The 20,558-nt window shown below is 39.5% G+C and overlaps 1 pseudogene; it reads right to left on the minus strand.

Moving 5' to 3' along the window:
- Window positions 1-17,651: 17,651 nt before the first annotated feature.
- LOC109447098 (E3 ubiquitin-protein ligase SIAH1-like) lies at window positions 17,652-18,496 on the minus strand (annotated as a pseudogene).
- Between the last annotated feature and the right edge of the window lie 2,062 nt (window positions 18,497-20,558).

A 20,558-nucleotide genomic window follows, 5' to 3' on the forward strand; every position in this document is an offset into this window, starting at 1 on the left:
TGAACACTTTCCATATGAAGTTCATCCATCATTTTCCACTAGGTTGGTTATTGTTATTCCACCTACTCCTAGTGTGGAGACAAAAGCTGCTTCCTAAGCCTGTAGGAGGTTGGAAGTTAGAATACGAGCAGTGGTGAAATCCGCTGGGTAAATGTTACTCTGTGGACACCGTGGGTTTTTAGACAATCAGTCAGGATCACATTTTTAGGATAAATTTATCATAATAATTCTAATATTATAACATTGAATTACATCCACATACCAGTCCTAAAAGACTCAAATAAGATAGGAAAGGAAGGAAACAATTGAAATAATTCTAGACTCAGATTCACAGTTCATGTTCATGTCATTATTCGAGCAAGGGAATGGTTTAAGGGAACCATTTGCATGGTTTCTTGTTCTTCTATCTGAGTTTCAATTTTATTCATGGCACTTGCCCTATACTTTCTTCTTATACTTTTTTGGAGGTAGATCAGAGGAGACAATCATTACGTGTGTGCAAACAAGAAGGGCTAGTGGAGAAAGAAAACATTTTCCCAGGAGAAAAAAAAAATTAATTGCTCTTGAATGTGATGAAACAGAGAAGGAACCTGCCAAGAAGGACTCTTTGTGGTTAACTGGCCTCTAATTCATAACCAAATTCCAGCAGCCATTGCTGGCAGAGGTCTCTCACACACTGAATTTCAGGGGAAATGCCAGACTGAGCTGCCACGCCTCCTGCATTGTGTTCCTGCTGTCTGAGCTGATCCTTATAAAGGAGTTCTTGGAATTGAATTCTGGTCAGTGGGCTGAGATATGCCCTGTCCAATCAAAGCTGTGCAGTTATATCCTCATTTGCATCTTTATCAACCATTAAGAACAACTCCATAATGACAATCAGAATGCATGATTCTGACCAACCAGGATAGTGCTATTTGGACCAATCAAACTGTGCAAATTTTGATTCCTCATATGCATGAAAAAGGACCAATCAGGCACGAGGGTAGAAATTTTCTCTATATAAGCGGGCCACCCTTTTGCTTTGGGGGAGTGTAGTTTTGGTTTCCTGGGAGACTGCATTTCTCCAGTTTGCAAACTATTCACCTGAATAAAGTTTCTCCTTTTATTGTACCTCGGATTGGGGACTCCTGTTGGCATTGGATTGGTGGCAGCAATCGTTTGTTTACAAATGATAGGAAATAAATATGCCTTTCCTAAACATCTAATCAACCATTCCTTCACAGTACGAACTAGAAATAATATGAATTAGGAAATTGACAAGAGATATAGAATCTCAGTGTGTGTGTGTGGGCGGGGGGGTTTAGGGGAGGGTGCTGAGGGTTACAATCTGACCTGATTGTAACCAAATCAAGCATTCTTGGTGATGAGAAATGAGAAGACAGTTAAGTCTGATAGCATCAGTATTTTTCAGGGACTGGGTACACAATACCAAGATACAATAATGGGGACTGGTGGTACCATGTGGGAAAACTATTATTTTCAGGAGTTAATTAATTAATATTGAATTTGCTCCTCCTGGAAATTGCTTTAAATACCCCCAATGAAGAAATATTTCCTACTTTATCCTATGTAATACTATTTTATCCTATTTAATACCTCCCATCAATACCACCATTTCCTAGGAGAGCTGTTCTGGATAACTGCAAAGACACAGACTTTAAATAGGTATGGAATAAGGTGATCAGTAATTCTCCAAAAATATTTTGTATTGCTGTACGACAATGAAGAAACAGGAAAAACTGTACTGGGGATAAAAGAGGCTGAGGATAAAAAATAGGGTTGGGGTTAAACAAAAACTGATGAGGAGCTGGAGGCTGAAAAACAAGACTAACTTTGATTGAGTCATTACACTGTGCAGACTGGTACATTTCATCTGTGCTGATATTTCACGTGGTATCTCATTAAAACTTCATATCAATTCTGTGAGTTCATACTATTATCTTAATATTACAGAGTTGGAAATTAGGACTCAGAGAAATGATATACAGACACACAATAAATACCAAAGGTTTTTTCTTCAAAATATGTTGAGGGTAGTTGCTTGCTTAGAATAAACAAAGAGATTATAATCTCGGACTCAATTCTTAATTGTCAGAATTATTAGAATCAAATTAAAAAATTAAACTATATGTCTCACAAATCTATTTCTAGATTAAATGTTGCCAATATATTAGTTCAATAATTATTTTTTAATCTTGAAAAACTGTAACAATAATATAACAATATTCTGTAATTCCAACTAACGTTATACACACAAGACACACACATATTCCTACATTATATTAATTTAATCTCTATTAAAGTTACAACACATTATTTAAAGTTTTTTTAAAAATATACTGAGGTTCTCTGATGTTCACAACTGACTCTAAATTCTGGCCTTGCATATCTAATGTACAAGCTTTCTGCAGAAGCTGTGCTTTGTCATCTGAGACTACCACCATCTGAAAATACTGAAGATTAAATGAAACTAATTCATGCCACCAATCATGTGATCAAGCTTGGAAATGAGCCCCAGTCTTTCCTCCAAATAACTACAGCCCCAGCAAACATTTTAATTGCAGCTTCATAAGACCCTGAGCCAGAATCATACAGCTAAGACTCTTTCAGATTCTAGCCATGTGTGATAACAAATATTTTATTGTTGTTGTTATTGTTTAAGGCACTAAGTCTTGCACAGCAATAGGTGACACACAGTTAGTAATTCTGGTTGGAAGGCAAATTTAGATATTGTAGATAATACATTGCAGCAACTCTGGATTCTGCATTTTCTTCTGAAAATTACTGGACTTCTGTTGTTAGACAGTTAAACTGCCCAGAATGTAACTGCAAACATTATCTTCATGCAAGGTATTAAGCTATTTATTTCCTATTCTCATAGCCTCCATGCTGCTTATTGAGCCTGGATACCATGAGGGCCCCTTTGTCTATGAAATTTAGCCATCAGCCAAAGATTTGAACAGAAATGGAATTCACCCCTCTGTAATTTCCTTGCTTCTAAAGATTCCATGAATACCTAGCTTCTATGTCAGCCTTTGGTTCTATATTCTGACCCTTTAATATTTCTGCATCTCAAACTGTACATGGTTGGAAAATATACTCAGTTAAGAAAGCATGAAATTCACAATCTGTCTCCACATGGATTTATCTTTCAATAGTAGATTTATCTCTGGTCTCTGCCTGCTTTTCTGCCATGCCTCTTACAAACCTCCTCCAATGCATGCTTAGTTAACTGTCAGCCCTAGATTTGGGCATTGCATGCTCTAAATTTGCGTCTAATTTCTTCAGTGGTTCTTGTGCTACCAGGATTTCTCCTTAAAATTTCCAGCTCATTTCTGTAGCCTTTAATTCAGCACATTTAGCTTATGAGAATGTGGGAGAAACCCACTGCTGTTTTCCATAGCCATGACCATGGGTGATGGATGGTGCCCTTAGTTAAGGAAGCTAGGAATTCATAATTCTTAGTGCTTACTTTCTGTTCTTTCTGTCACACAGCTTTGTTTTTGTTTGTTTTTTCTTTCTTCCTTTTTCTTTTTTTTTTTTTGAGACCAAGATCTCCTCTAGTTTCTTTTGTTTTTAGATGCTTTTCAGCATTTCTTCTTTATTTTGTCCAGTTTTATCATTGTTATTGATGTAAATGATGTTGGATTTGCCGGCAGTTTCTGGGTGTGGGCCGGTCTCGTGAAGTGGAAGAATGGAAACACGAACCAGGGAGAGGCAAGGAGTTCTAAAGGAAGATAGTTTATTAGAGGCAGGAGAAGAGGTTGCAGCTCCCCAGTGGGGGTGGGGGGGGTCCCCGAATGGCAGTGCCCACTGGCTAAAGCAAAAGGCTTTTACTTTTATAACTTCCCTGCCTGCTTGGGGAAGGGGGCTGGAGGCTTCTAATGGAATTCATCCACTAGGTTTGTCCTGTTTGCTCATCCTGAAGGGGCTAATGAACCAACCCATTCCTATCTATCAGATCTGTTCCTTTGTCCGCCAGAAGGGATTTGAGATTATCTATTAACCTCAAGGCGAATTCTCAAGTTTCTGTCCTGGAGTGAAGGAGACATTCAAGGACCTGGAGTTTCAGGATACGGCTGCTTTTTTGTTTATTCCATCAGGGACCCCCACGTCTACCTAGCAATCGTACTAACTAACCTGTCTCATTATCGTCCAGGGGTTTACACAATCTTTTCAATATGCCACATTAACATAATTGATCCAAAAAACCTGTTTTCAAACTTTTCTTTTGATTTTGAATGTGACCCCTTTAGGCATTACAGGAGATTGAAATATTTTTAAATTTTACACTTAGTGATTGGAGATATCCCAAGAAGACAGCAATCAGTAATTTCTCCTGCAAAATGGTAAGATATATAGCACATCTTCAAGAATTAAGAACAGAGACCAGATCAATGGATGATTTCAATTCAGACCTGGTATCTATAATAATGTATGCTGCTGAGAGCCTGCTTCACCGGGTTTAATATTAGAGTGGGTACTTATATTAGTTATGTACTGCTGTGTAACAAGTTACCACAAAGTGAACAACTTAAATCAGCACATATTTATTAGCTTACTGTTCTGCAGGTCAGAAGTCCAACACAGCATTCGGGCTTCCCTGTTCAGGGTATCATAAGGGTGAAATCAAGTTGCTGGCCAGACCATGCTTGTCCGGAGGATCTGGAGAGAAATTGCTTTCAAACTCACTTAGAGTGATAGCAGAATTCAGTTCCTTGCAGTTGTAGGGCTGAGCCCCTATTTCCTTGCTAGCTGTTGGTAAGAGGACTCTCATCTCCTTGATACAACTCCTTCATTCCTCCTCATGTCCCCTCCAGCTTATGGCCAGCAACAGTGCATCAAATCCCCTCTTGTTTCAAATCTCTAATTTCCTTTTCTGCCACCAACCAGAGAAAACTCTCACTTTCAAATGGGCTCGTATAATTATATCAGGTCCACCTGGATAATCTCTCTCTCCTAAAGTCAACTGTACCATACAATATGATATAATCATGGTAGTAATAGCTCATTATATTCATAGGTTCTGAAGATTGGATCATGGAATTTTAGGGTCCATTTTTAGAATTCTGCCTACTGCATTCTCATCATAAAAACATCTCATTTACTAAATACAGATGCCATCCAAGCACTTAGGGACCACCAGGGAAAGAGAATATCTTTGATGGAAACAAACTACTCACTTTGTACCATCTCTGTCAAATTCAACAATTAATCAACAGCCAGTGTGTCCTATATTATAATCAGAAAAACAAGAGAATACAATGAGATGAGATCCTCCCATCAAACAAATTATAGATACTTGCCTACTTTTGACACCAATAGGAATGGTATAGTATTCATGAGTGGATATTCTACACTGCATTTTGAGAACTGAAGCATGTGCTTTGTACTCTAAACTGTGGACAGAAGTAACCAACTTAACATGAAAAATGATTTGTGTGCAATGCTCACTACAGCTTCATCAATAATAATGAAAACAGTGTTTAACAACAAAAGAGTGCAAAGCAAATTATAGCACATCTGCAAGATAGTCAATTATTTATTCTTTCAGCCTTTCAACCTCTCATTGCCAGGCATGGCTAGGTGGTAGGTATACAACAATGATGCAAAAAAGACGTGGCTCTTAATATTATGAAATTTGTATTCTAGTTGGGGAGGAAAGACATTAATTAAATAATCACACAATCTAATGTGAAATTGCAACCTCTGAGGGATATAGTCATTAAAAATGATGGTTTTAATGTAAAAGTTACCAGAAAAGGAGAAAACTGCCTATGATCTAAGGTTAAGATAAATAAGAAGTCTCTGTAATTGTATGCATACAATAATGCTAATAATATAAAACATAAGCTTTGTAAAGAGAAAAGACAAGAAGGAAACAAACCAAATGTTAATATTGGTTGTCTTATTTATATTTATATGTAGTTCCCAAATTATACAATTTGCATATATTACTTTATAAGCAGAAAAATTAAATTATATTACAAGAATAAGAAAATTATTTTTACTCAATTTACTCTTGTAATCAGATGCTTAAAGTTTACATGGTATGGGCCAGATTTTCATATCTTCTTTGTTTAAATTTTGTGGTTTAGACTGAACTAATTGAAAGCATAACAATAAATGTGACTTCTGGTCAAGATGGCAGAGTAGAAAAACATTGTTTGCTGTCATGACTACAGCAAAATTACAACTGAACTACAGAACAACCATCATTGAGAATCACCTGAAGTCTAGCTGAACAGAAGTCCTACAACTAAGAATATACAGAAGAAGCCACATCAAGACTGGTAGGAAGGGTAGAGATGTGGAATGGGATGGTCCCACACCTGCCTGTGGCAATTAAATATCAGGAGTGATATCTTGGCTTTGGAGGTATCTCCTGAAGAGTAAGGGGTCCCAGTCCAACACTAAGCTCTCCAGCCCAGGGTTTCAGTGCTGGGAAGAGTAGTCATCGCAACTTCTGGCTGTAAAAACCAGCAGAGATTGCGTCTGAGTGAGATGGAAGGCAGATGGAATCCCAGGTGTTCCTCTTAAAGGTCCCTGCACCTGAACTTAATCATTCATGAACTCACTCACTCTGAGCTCCAGTGCTGGGGCAGCAGCTTGAAAGCCTGCAGGGACATCAGGGAGGAACTGAATTGTCTGGTTCCAGGGGTCAAGCCCAGAAGGGCAGCTTTCTCCCAGAGAGAAGTGCAGGCAGAATCCATTGTTAAGCGCTCCCCAATCCTGGTGTGTAGATTTAGGCAGGTGCCATACCCGAGTCTCCATCCACTTGGCTAGCACCCCTCACCCTACCCTGGTGATTCCCTGAGACCCTGCCACTCAACTTGTGGGCCCACCCAACCTGCTTCCAGTGGCTTTTCCATACAAAAAGCCTGTCTTGCCTTATGCTATGAACTTTCCTAAAATCTCTTAAAGGTTCCCAAACCCCAAACAAGCAGCATCTGGCCTCAGTAGCAGCCCTAAGCCTGACACTAGCATCAGATGGCCGATGTTCCCACCTCAGCCTCTCCCAGGTACCACCAAGCCCAGCACAGGTAGTGGCTATCTGTGAATTGCTTTGTGGTTCATTCCAGGGGTCCTTGGGCGGTGCAAAGGTCGCAATGAACTTGGTCTGTGGTATGTCCCTCCCAATAGGCCTGGGAAGCAGCATGCCTGGTAACTGGCTTTGGACCAAGCAAGAGCACCAGCCAGCTGCCTCTTCAAATGACACACCCAAAGGACAGACTGGAAAGGCACCAGAGCCATGCTAAAGCAAATCCTGCTCCATAGGGTGAGCCCCTGTACAACAGCTCCTCTGCTCAGTAATGACCAGTCCTCACAACCAATCAGCCTGAGGGTCAATCCCTCCCACTAATGTGAAAACAGAAACCAAGACTCAACTACAACAGGAGGGCACACACAACCCATACAAGGGACACACATGGAGCACCCAGCTCAGGGGACCATGAAGACTGTGCAACTGGACCCCATAGGACACTGACTACATAACGTCACTCTACTGAGACCAGGAGACATAGTGGCCCTATCTAATAAGAGCTGTGATAAAAAGATACAGTGAATGTTCAAATTAAAATATATATGAATGAATCAATCCAAAATGTTATCTTTCATGGTCATTTTGACTTTGGGGAAGAGCCAGAAGTTGCATGGTGCCAAACCCTGTGAATTAGGTGGATGAGGACACACCATAATGTTTTTATTTGACAGAAATTGCTGTACCAGAAGCAATTTGTGACACGGAGCTTTCCATTGTGATCACAAAATATGGTGATGCTGCTGCCGAATGCCATCCAACAGAAAGGCAGGAATCTTCAATACAGGAAGCAGCGCATCGAATCTTAGTAACTGTTTGACAAGTTTCAACTTGTTTGGTGCATTCATTCAGGTGTGAGCTGCAGTTGAGAGAAGGTGAGTTTTAAAGCGTGCCATAAATATCCTACATCATGACAAAACTCCGTGTCACACATCGCTTCTGGTATACAGCAATTTCTGTCAAATAAAAACATTATGGTGTGTCTTCATCCACCTTATTCACCGTGCAACTTCTGGCTCTTCCCCAAAGTCAAAATGATTCAAGACATCGAGGCAGCCATGACAGCGCAACTAAGGGCACTCACAAAAGAGGACTTCCAGAACTGCTTCAGAAAGTGCCAAGAATGATGGGATAAGTATGTTAGAAGCAACGGAGAGTAGTTTGAGGGGGATTAATTGCAATATGTCTTTTACTATTATATATATATATATGGTTGTTTTCTTTAATTTAAACATTCACTGTATTGTTTAATCACACCTTGTACATAGAAACAAACCAAGGAGGCAGCCAAAATGGGGAAACAAAGAAAACATGCCCCAAATGAAAGAACAGAACAAAGCTCCAGAAAAAGAACTAAACAAAATGCAGACAAGCAATCTATCAGATGCAGTGTTTGAAACACCCATTTTAAGGATGCTCAATGAACTCAGGGAGAACAGCAAAGAGATAGAAAACATGAAAATGGAAATAGAAAAACATAAAAAAGAACCAGTCAGAAATGAAGAATACAACAACTGAAATAAAATATACATCAGAGGGAATCAGCAGTAGATGAGGTGAGGCAAGAGATCAAATCAGCAATTTAGAAGGTAAATTAGCAGAAAACAACAGAACAGCAAAGAGGTAAAAGAATCCAATAAAAATGAGGCTATTTTAAAGGGACTGTGGGACAATATCAAACGTACCAACATTCACATCATTGGGGTACTAGAAGGAGAAGAGAGAGGGCAAGGAATTGAAAACCAATTTGAAGAAATAGTGATGATAAACCTCCCTAACCTGGCAAAGGAAATAGACATACAACTCCAGGAAGCAAGTGCAGATTCCAAGACAAGATGAATCCAAACTTGCCCACAGCAAGACACATCATGCTTTAAATGCCAAACGCTTAAGAAAAAATCTTTTAAGCAGCAGGAGAAAAGCAGTGAATTACTTACAAGGGAGATCCTGTACAACTGTCAGCTGATTTCTCAACAGAAACTATGCAGGCCACAAGAGATTGACACAAACTATTCAAAGTGATGAAAAGCAAAGACCTACAACCAAGATCACTCTACCCAGCAAAGCTATCATTTATAATTGAAGGACAGATAAAGAGCTTCTCAAAAAACATGAAGCTAAGGAAATTCTTCACCACCAAAACAGTATTATGAGAAATGTTAAAGGAACTTCTTTTAGAAAAAAAAAAAATCAAAAATATGAAAAATACAATGGCAATAACTACATATCTATCAATAATTACTTTTAGTATAAATGGATTAAATGCTCCAATCAAAGATAGCATGGATGAATGGTAACAAGACCCTTACATATGCTGCCTACAAGTGACGCACTTCAGATCTAAAGACTGAAAGTAAAGGGATGGAAAAAGGTATTTCATGAAAATGGAAACTAAAACAAAAACAAACAAACAAAAACAATGGGGTAGCAGTATTTATACTGGACAGAATAGACATTAAAACAGTCTATAATGAGGGACAAAAAAGGACCCAATAATTCCACTTCTGGGTATTTATCAAAAAAATCCAAAGCATTAATTTGAAAAGACATCCGCATCTATATGTTCATTGCAGCATTATTTACAATAGCCAATATATGGAGGCAACCTGGCTGTCCATCAATGGATAAAGAAGAGATGGTACATATATACAATGGGATATTATTACTCAGCCATAAAAAAAGAATGAAATCTTGCCGTCTTCAACAACATAGATAAAATTAGAGGGTATTTTGCTGAGTAGGATAAGTCAGACAGAGAAAGAAAAATGCCATATTATTTCACTTATATGTGGAATCTAAAGAACAAAATAAAGAAACAAAACAGAAACAAATTCATAGATACAGAGAACATTTTGAGGGTTCCCAGATGGAAGGGGGGTTAGAGGGATGGGTGAAAAAGGGGAAGGAATTAAGAAGTACAAATTTGTAGTGTCAAAATAGTAATGGGGATATAAAGTACAGCATAAAAAATATAGTCAATAACATTGTAATAACTATGGTGTCAGATGGGTACTAGATTTATTGGGATGATCACCTTAAATGTCTAATCACTATGTTGTACACCTGTAACTAATACAATGTTGTATGTCAATTGTACTGGAAAAATGAAAACAAATTATTTTAAAAAATAAATGTAAAATTATCCAGGTATCACTTGGCAAATTCCCACTCCTTGCATGGTCTTGCAGATACTGCTCAATATTCTAAAAGACTCCAAAAACTTTTCCCCAATAAATTCAGTTCATAATATGTCAACATTACTGTTCCTCTACTCACCTCTCCACCTCCCTTGGTCAATACAAGTATCTTCCCCTCTTATCATAACATCCCTGCTAATGGAGGACTCACTGTGGTAGGTCTTTATACACACTGCCTGACATCCCTACAATAAGTAGACACGACTATCCTCATTTGACAGGCCAGGTATTAGAAAAGCTATGTTACTTAACAAATAGTAAAGGCCAAAGACAGTAGTTGAACTCAGGATTGTCTGACTCCCAGGATCATATTCTTTTCACTAGTTTTGTAGGCGGAACTCTAAGATGACCCCCGAGATGGTCCATTCTCTGACGTGCATGCCCTCCACAATCCTCTGTCCTCCAGAACGGGCCAGACCTGTGATTATGGTAGAATATCACTCCCATGATGACGTTACATTATAAGGGAAAAGAATTTTGCAGATGTAATTAAATTCGGTCTTAATCAAAAGGCAGATTATTCTGGGGCGGGTCTATTCCAATCAGGTGAGCCCTTTAAAAGAGAGATCTGCCTGCTGGCCTTGAAAGGACAGGCAGCCTGAGTCCTATAGCCACAAGGGACTGAATTCTGCCAACAGCCAGTGACCCCGGAAGTTGATCCTAAGCCTACACAAGATTACAGCCCCAGCAAACATCCTGATTTAAATCTGGTGAGGTTCTGAGCAAAGAACCCAGCTAATCCATGCCCAAACTCCTGACACACGGAGACTAAAGAAAAGAGTTATTTTAAGCTGCTAAATTTGCATGTTACTCAGCAATAGAAAACTGATACAACTATCTTGCTCTGTTTCTTGCCTCTAGTCTGACCTCTTTATTTGGGTAAGTAATGACCCAAGTTTCTATCCAGGCAGAGGGCCTGGGAGCTTGGGCTGGAGTTCTGTGAGGAATCAAAGTCTTCACGCATGAAGAGGCACTTGGAAACTTCAGGTGCTGGGATGGCCATGTAGCAAAAACTGAATCCCCAGCAAGAGTCTAACAAAGACAAAACAAATGGAGTGAACAGGTTCAACAGGTTAGGTTTTGGTGGAGTGAATGATTCACTACAATTCAGTTGACTTCATGACAACCAAAAACGTCTAATGATGCCAAAATATCTTAGGCCTCTCCTGCCAACACTTAAAATTTATTTGGAGGGTTTCAATTCTTTGGTTCATAGGTCTGTGCTTGTTAAGATACAGACACTCCTAGAAGAGACTCCTCACCTTAGTGTCATCAATCTACAGACAGCAACTTCACACCCTGCTTTGTGAGCAGATGTGACCATAAAAGGAAGAAGAAATGAGGAAAATACAGAGGTGCTGAGAGTAGAATCAGGCAGTAAATATTTACAGAATGGTGATTGAAGGTACTGGACATTAAAGGCAAATATTACCTTTGTCAGAAGCATCTGGGGGCCTGAGCAGTTTATGTCCTTATAAATGTGTTTATTTTACTGCAGAAAAAACAAAAAAAAACAAAAAAACTATTTCTTTTAGTTCCATTGAAATGACGTGATCGTATTTTAATAGGAATTTCCATTTATCTTATCTCTCTCTAGCTAAAAATTCACCATTGCTCTACACTGCACCCAAAGAATAGGAGGTATAAACCCTAGTCTCAAAGGCACATATTGAACGTAAAATTGGTGAAAAGTAGCCTCCAATAAATGAGGAAAGCATTGATAAAACAGAACCCACAACTCAGGAACGTGGGAGACATTTGCATGTGTCTGCACCAAACCTCAGACATGGAAGAAGTAGCCCAAAGATTAGAAGGCACTTTCTTTAAAACACAGACATGAGTGAGGCTCCAACCACAGGCCAAAGGAGCCATTTTCCCCAGAACACAGTGTGGGGCAAAGCCCTGCACTTGACCTGAAGCCTGGGCACTGGTGTGATGCTTTTATTGTACTACTATCTCCTCTTCCATGCCCAACCACTCCCAGGTTACAAACCAGACTCAGAAACCAGATGGCCTTAGGAATCTGCCACCGTAAGAAACATAACTCTAATCATTTTCCCTTCTGCTATCCTTCTCATGACCCATAAATTACTCCCTTTGGGTCTGAAATCCAAATAGTTCAGGCCATCCTTTTATAAACAGCGAATTTGATCTCTCTAAGGGAGAATAAAATTCCAAACATAGTTTGTTTAGCTTGGAGTAGGGAAGAGGGAAGAAGGATGGCTGTGACAGAGTAATTCTACCTAAACACAGCCCAGGAAAATCTCTGGCACTTTTTTCTGGAAAAAAGACAAAACCACAAATTTAATCTCTGACAGATTATGCTACACAGGATTCTACATGGTGAGTAGTAGGTAAGATTGGGTGAAAGGGGATCTTGCCGAATATTTAGACATGCATTCCCTCCATCAATCATCCAGACACAGGTAGTGCATATGCCATGCATTGTGCTAGTTGCTGAACAGCCAAAGATATATGGGAGTTGCCAGTATAGGGAAGGGAACCAACTACCAGCAAACATCACACTGTAGAAATACAGAGGCAGGACATGTAGCCGAGGAAATTGACAACTCCTTCCAGGGTACAAGGTGAAGTGCTTCACTGGTTACACAAGTAACAAAGCCAATGTATCCAGTACCTGCAGTTGGAGAAAAACAAGTTTCATCCAGCAAAGCTAATCTCTATGACGTGGACATGACCTTAAGCTAATTTTAATGTCATTACAATCTCATTTACATTGAGGTTATTAGACTCCCATTCTGCATCCGACACCATGACAGTTCCAGAGGAATCAAATAAGGAAGACAATGTGGGAAACAGAGTGTCCTACCCAGCGGCCGGAGATGAATGAACCACTTCAATGGGATGTCACCAGTTCTCCCCCAGCAGGGATAAATACCCCTGACTGGGACTTTCTCAGGGCAACTGGTTCTCTGAGTTCACCTGTACTTTCCTCTCAAGTGTGTACTTTCATTTTCAGTAAAACACTTTCACTGTTGCTATATCTGTTTCACTCTTGAATTCTTTCTTGTGTGGAGACAAGAACCCAGTTGAGTCCTTTCTTGGGCATCCCGTGTGCCTCCAGCGACAATACTGTAACAGATACAAAGTCCAGTGTCTGCATAGCAAGGGATGGAAAGTAGCAATAGTGCACTTTCCCTGGAACTCTAGAGCATCAAGTCACACCTCTAGGGTTACATGTACTAGAACGCAGACCTTTCTCTAAAGCAGCTAAAGACCATGACTCACCTGCTTCCTTATGTGACAGCGCCCAGTCTTATCAGCAGCAAAGAAAATATTTTTGACTGGTTGATTGATGAAAATTCTATCAGTGAGGTTTTTAACTCAGTCTATGCAAATGTACAAGTTTAAGTTAAATATACACAAACATCATCTCCCCAAATATTACAAAACGTAACTTCAGTATTGGGTCATAACAGAGAGGAAGCAAATATACATTTCAATGGAGCCTTGGCACGGCTGAGCTGAGAGGGGAGAGATAAGAACACTGTCAAGTTCCCAACGGCAGCAACTTCAACTGAGAAGGCCTTTTACATTTATGGGGATTTGATTATCCAGAGAGATTAAATAAAAAAACTGGTAAGGGAAATCAAAGAGAAATAAAACTCTTGAGATAGCCTGAGAAATCAGGTTATTTGGAAAAAGGAAGAGATCATTCAGCCAGTTGTTTTCTATTAAAAATAAAATCCTCAAAGCCAAGATTTCCAAGTTGGTGTTATTTGAATCCTTCATAACAGAGATGAAAAATTGAAAAACCAAGGGTACTGAACGAAATCCTATTTTTTTAAAAATCTAAAGCATAGATTCAAGCTATAGAAGAGCAATTTACAAATATAAGATAGTTTTGAGAGAAGCTTATAAATTGATGGTAAGACTTAGTGCAAACCATATTTTATCATTTAAAAAAACACACATAAATTATCAAATTGTTTAAGGTTGAATCAATTGACACTGCACTTTTACCTCAGGAATTCCAATCCCAGTATCATAACAGTAATGAATAAACCTAAAATTAATGATGAAACAGCAAGCTCCTAGGGATATATCTTTCTTTCTTTTTAACTGATTAAGCAAGAGCAGCACATTTCTCCATACTATGAATATCTCACACACACACACACACACACACACACACACACGGACACACGCAGACACAGACACACACACATACACATGCACACACACATTCAAAATCCAGAAAGTAAACAGAGGAATGATCATGGCCACTTGGTTCACAAACACTTTAGCCAAAGTGTTTATATAAAGACAAAAAGAGCGACAGAGAAACTTAGAATGACGGTGATTATTTGGGGATTCCCTGGCTGGCACGAGACTCAGGTTGTAGTCATTTATAGACAGACCCTGAGCCACAGGCTGATTAAAACTGACAGCTCCCCAAGCTATTGATGATGACCCTACCTATTTAAAGACACTGCCCTCTCTTGCCTGGTTGGGAAAATAAACCTTAGAGCAACTGAGTCCATTCTTCATTTCATTGTCCCAGCACACACTTACTTCATAGCTGATCCAATCTATAAATGTAAGTCATCCAGCCTCTAACTCAGGAGAAGAAAGTGGGGAAGCCAGGGGATAAGACAGGGGATAATTCATCACCTGGAAAATAAACAGGGGCCTGCTCCCACAGTGGTGAGAAGATAGCAGCTGGGTTATAACTAAGTGCCCCAGCAGCAATTGTTCAGCAGGACCCAGCCAATAAAAACTTGACCTTGAGGAGCAGGGAGGTAGAAGACAGATGATTTGGCCAGAAGATGAGTTTTGTTCTTTGTGAAATAAGAGGAGGTTATATAACTAGCTCTCCACTTTACAAGGCACATTACCAAACACATCTCATTTGATCCTCGCGACCTCATTAGTGACTTTGAAGGATGCTATCCAACTTCATCACTTTATCATTTCACAAGATTCACGAATTCATCTTTGTTCTTGAACTAGTCTGTTAGCAATGTTATCAGTCTCTAGCGAAGCTTGATTATCACAATTCATAGTGCTAAGAGGGAACTTTTTTTAAAAAGGAAAATACCAGGGTAACAATCTACCAAACATATAAAGCGTGACTCTAAGGTGTTGAAACTAATGTTTTTTAGCTTCTATTGCACACAAGCAGAGACCAAATCAGCGCTGCTTTCAATAAAGTCTGTCTATTCTGAGAACACTACATGGTTGCCAATATTTGTGGACCCTTTTTATTGGATGCATACCCAGGCTCCTAAGAAATCCAACCTTCCTTTTTTAGATTCACATTTTGAACCAAAGTTAACCAGGCTGTTTGTTCTCTCAAGTTACTGACAAGGCTTGCAGCAGTGTGAATTTGGCTATTTCAAGATATTTCAGAAAGAAAAGATTTACCTATCACCCTTGAGGATATTCAAAAGAATACTCACTGGCTCCACAGGCAATTCCAAAAAAGAAGGTCCCCAAACACCCCAAACTGGAAGCTCCAAGCAGGAAGATGGTGTCTTCTTCCTATATATACCTACAGAGCCTGTACAGTGGCTGTCACATAAGCCAACAGCCAGGGCCAGCTTCATGGGCGTGCAAGTTGTGTAGTCACTCGGGGCCTCAAGCTTAGAAGGACTCTGCACTTGGCTTAATGTTCAATTTGCTATCTTGAAATTCTTGACAATTTAACAAAGGAACCTGCATTTTCATTTTGAACTGGGCGACACAAAGAGTAACCAGTTGCTAAACTGAATTGAACTACTATGGGTCCAGATTCTGCCTATAGTATATATGAAATTAGAGAAGAAAGAACAAAAACCCTGGGTTTGAATGGTATTCCCAGTATTTACTAATTTTCTGGTCTGGGGCAAGTTAAATAATCCTTCACACGTATCTACATATACTGTATTATGTATCTTGCAATGTTTTCAGGATTCCAATAATGCCTATAAAGCAAATGGCACAGTAGGACTCCATGTTGGGTAGTTTTATTACTATCATCATTGTCTTTATGACATTGGATATAGACCATCAGATATGATATATAAAGAAAAAATATATAGGGAAGGTGCCTAGTAATACTCCAGAGTAAATAAAAAAGAAAATAAATTGGCCACAATTTTCATTGCCTCAGAAGTCAGTATTTCAAAGCATAGCATTTTAGTAAAAATATAAGATCTGTGTATTTATAACATCATTGTAATATTCTAATAGGAACAGGGACATACCATGTTTCCCTGAAAATAACACCTAGCTGGACCATCAGCTCTAATGCATCGTTTGGAGCAAAAATTAATATAATACTAGGTCTTATACTATATTATATAAGATGTGGTCTTATATTATATTAAAATTAAGACCAGGTCTTATATTAATTTTTGTTCCAAAAGACACATTAGAGCTGATGGTCCAGCTAGGTCTTATTTTGGGGGAAACATGATAAAAGTGCTTTAAACCTGCAAAGCATTACATGTAAATACATTTATATAATTGCATTAGATACTGCAAGTATCTAAGTTAAATCATATTTTAATTATTTTTGTATTGTCTTGTTTAATTAACATGTACTTTTAAAAGCTTTGTTCCATATAATTATTTATACTGGACTATTAATTATAGTTTGTGATCATTTCTCTAAAATGTTTCCCCATATTCTAGGGGGGAAAAAAAGTCTTATTATAACAACTGTAATAAAAGAAATAAAGCATACATTCTTAGGACAGAATTTCACTGTGAGAATATACTGTTTTATTGGGTGCATATTTGAAAAACTACTTAGGGTGCAAGGTAAAAGAAACTTTTCCCCATTGTCTACCGACCTTCCTGGCAAGAGGCCATGCTTAAGGAAAAATTGATTGTGACAGTTACGTTAACTATCCAGGATGTTTTGCTTTATTTTGTTTTTCTTTTTCACCAAGTAGTCAAATTTATTTAATAAAAAACTAGAATAAAAATTAGCAAATACACACACAAAAATATACACACAGTAACAACACTATGTGTTGACTCACATAGGAGAAAAGCAGCGGTCAAAGACCACTCAACATGGCTCGTTAAAGGAAAACGAACACATACAAAAACAATAAAAAAATTAAAACCCACTGTTTTTCAACACTGCACTCAATCTACAACAAACACAAATTCAGAATTATTTTACAATGCTTCTTTTCTTAATACAAAAGATGCCCATCTTGGGTATATCCATGTGTAGATATTGTTTTCAGTAGTTTACTGTTGACTTATTTTTAAATATATTAGTGTTACTATATACAACTGTTCCCTGTATTTAATAGTCTTTCCCTTTATTTACCTTCATGTGTCTAATTTCCACCTACCGAAAGTTTCAGGTAGGCAGGCAAATGGATACCTATTCCCTGTGAAATTGAATGCAACGGTTTTAAACACTAGCCAGAAAATGTTTAATTTGAATTTCAACACATGGAAACAGTTACATTCATGCCTAAATTGACATTTTCTGCAAAAAGCTGGTGTCAAAGACTAGACAGTCACTATTGATAAGGTGTTGCAATTCCCTCATGGATAGATGGGGGGATAGCTTCCCAAGTCAGTCGCCGCCTGTGACCATGTGGATCAATTCGATAAGCAACATTTTCAGCTTGCTTGCGTGTTCCTATCAACTGTAAAATTGCAAGGAACTGCTGGTTACCTTCATATTTTTCCTGTTTCTACAAAACTAACAGGAAGTGAACGCCAAAACAGGACTGCATCATCACCCAGTCGACAGCACCAGGAAGATGAATATCTGCAGCCAGGAAAACTATGGATGTATGTCCTCCCCCTGTAGCGTGGTAATGGATTTATGCTCATGCATCAGATGGGGCCTGACAGCGTCCAAAGAGCCTTGCCACTTGCAGGGCACACCCGGGCAGGGACAGGAATAAGGCCTAAACTCACAGAGCTCTTCGTGGTCTGCTTTTTCTATGTATGGCAGAGTTATTTCACACCCAGGAGAGGCATATTTACAAGGGAAAGGCAGTGAATTGTCCCCTTTCTCCATCGACAAGTCGGGAATGGATCCCAAGAGGCCCCTGCATGTTGGACAACTTGGGAGCTTCGGGCGACAGTTGCTACAAACAAGATGGTCATTCTGACACTGAAGAATGGATAGTAACACATAGTCAAAGCAGACCGGACGCTCGAAAAGACTCGCCAAGGAACTGTTGGCCGCGGTTGTGCCAGTCGGGGCTGGCACCCTCTGGGACCGTGTGCACTTGAGGGTTCCAGCAGGTAACGCTGCTGCCGTCTGACGCCTCATTTCTGTGGGCGGAGAGCGCGCCTCGGACCCGGGTCCCGGCTCACACGCGCTCCGTCCCCGCCACGCCAGCCACCACCTCTTCCCCACGCTGACAGACACCGACGGGACACCGTGTGCCGCAGCCGCCTGCGCTCGAGAGCGCGCCCCACTACGGCTGCCCCGGCTCCCCACTGGCCGTCGATGCCGTATCACGCGTGCTCAAGGCCGCTGCGCGCTCCCGTTAAATGCCACACACGGTGACAACCACTCTGAAGAGGCACAGCCCCGCACGCGCGCAGCCAGACGGGGCGGGGCTTCCCGCGGGCCTTTCCAGGGCGGTGATTGGTGCTTGGGCTCTCGGTTACCCTTTGCTGAGACTGAACCCCTCGCTCCCAACAAACGCTGGCACGTCACGCTCTTGCCTGCAACCGTCCCCACCCCCAGGATTTTTTTTTTTTTTTTTCCTGACTGGTACCCATAGGTAAGCTGAGGGTGTTAGCAACATTTCTTGACACTGTAGAGAGGATTTCTTCGGTTCCCAGGGAAAGACAGAAGTAGGATGGGAAGATTTTTGATGGGAAGACAGTGATCTGACAAGCAACTTTATTAAGTAAGATGTGATGTGAATCCTCTTCCCCATCTTGTGATTGGATCTTCAGTAGAATACATCTCATTAATTGCTGATTTAAAATTGGGGAAGATGCAGCAAAAATGTGTCAGGAGCACAGCTGAGCTAACACATGATAAGTGCAGTGTGTCCAAGATGCAGAACATCTGACATTATATATTTCCATGGGAAATTCAGGGTGCTTACGACTTTTAATACTGGTTTTTATGAGACTATAATCAGATATGAATACAAGAGCTCTCATATTTAAAATAACAGTAATATAATATTGTCTTCAATATCTCTTTTTCTATGGCATTTTTGGGTAAAATCTTTCTCTTAACTGCCATGAAGGAAGACAGAGGAGAAACGAGGGAATCAGAAAAATGATAATTTGACTAAGTGTTGTCAACTAGTGCTTAGTAATGGTACATACACCCTTCTATGTTCACCCTAAATCACAAGTATAGGAGACTAAATTCTGCATTTCCTAGACTCCCGTAGATCTAGGAATGTGGGTGAAATATAGGCTCTGAGAGTGAGAAAAGCTCACGCAACATTTGGAAGGCAAATGGAGGTGGAGGCATTCTTCAGAGGTTACAAAGTAGCGTCTGAACTCCAGGATCCATTTTTTGTCACCTGTTTGTGTCATGGGGGCAGCAACTATAGGTGTGACAGAAGCAGCAGTTTCATGACTCCAGATAACAGCTACAGTGATGGCCCCAGATTGCTGCTTCTACAGGCGTTTGAATAATGTAATAAGTACCTAATTTCCTGTATTAAATCTTATCTCTGAAGTATCTATCAGAGATTTCTGTTTCCTGCACTAAATCTCAATAATATAATAACCTACTTGATCAACCATAGAAATAACTCTACAGATTTAAACAGTCAGTGGTTTTATTTTGAATCGGCATGGTCTCTCTGCAAAATATTCAATAAAAGGAAGAAAACCAACTTCTTGCTAGCTTAATTTGTTCAATTCTATTAATATTTAGAAAACATCCCCTAGGTGATAAGACTATTTATTCAATTTATGAAAAACTTTATCACCATGGGTATACTATTCCACATTTTAAAACAGAGCAGCAGCCATTAAAACAGTCAAATTGAATAGAACTTCCTTAGAAAACAACTTAAATGAAGTTTGTACTGTGGCCTAAAGATCAGCATGTGGACATTTTAAGAGAGCAGGGCATTCAAGTAAATGTCTTTACCCATCCTCAAGCAAGGCATACCCAAGGCATGTTGCTTCTTCCATTGCCGTTTTCTGATTGTTGAAAACAATCTGATTTCTTTTTTGAAATTCCCACTCTACCCCCAGCCACCTACCGACATTTCTAACATCCTTCAGAGCCCAGATGATATCTTACACCTCCTCCAGGGAGATGTCCCTGACCCACTTGGCATGATTTTTTCCTTCATCTGTCATTTGTAATTTCCATACTAATTCCATATCCCATTCTTTCTGATATG

The sequence above is a fragment of the Rhinolophus sinicus genome, chromosome 17 (assembly GCF_057876585.1).
Source record: "Rhinolophus sinicus isolate RSI-liver-muscle chromosome 17, RSI-T2T, whole genome shotgun sequence".
NCBI lineage: Eukaryota > Metazoa > Chordata > Mammalia > Chiroptera > Rhinolophidae > Rhinolophus > Rhinolophus sinicus.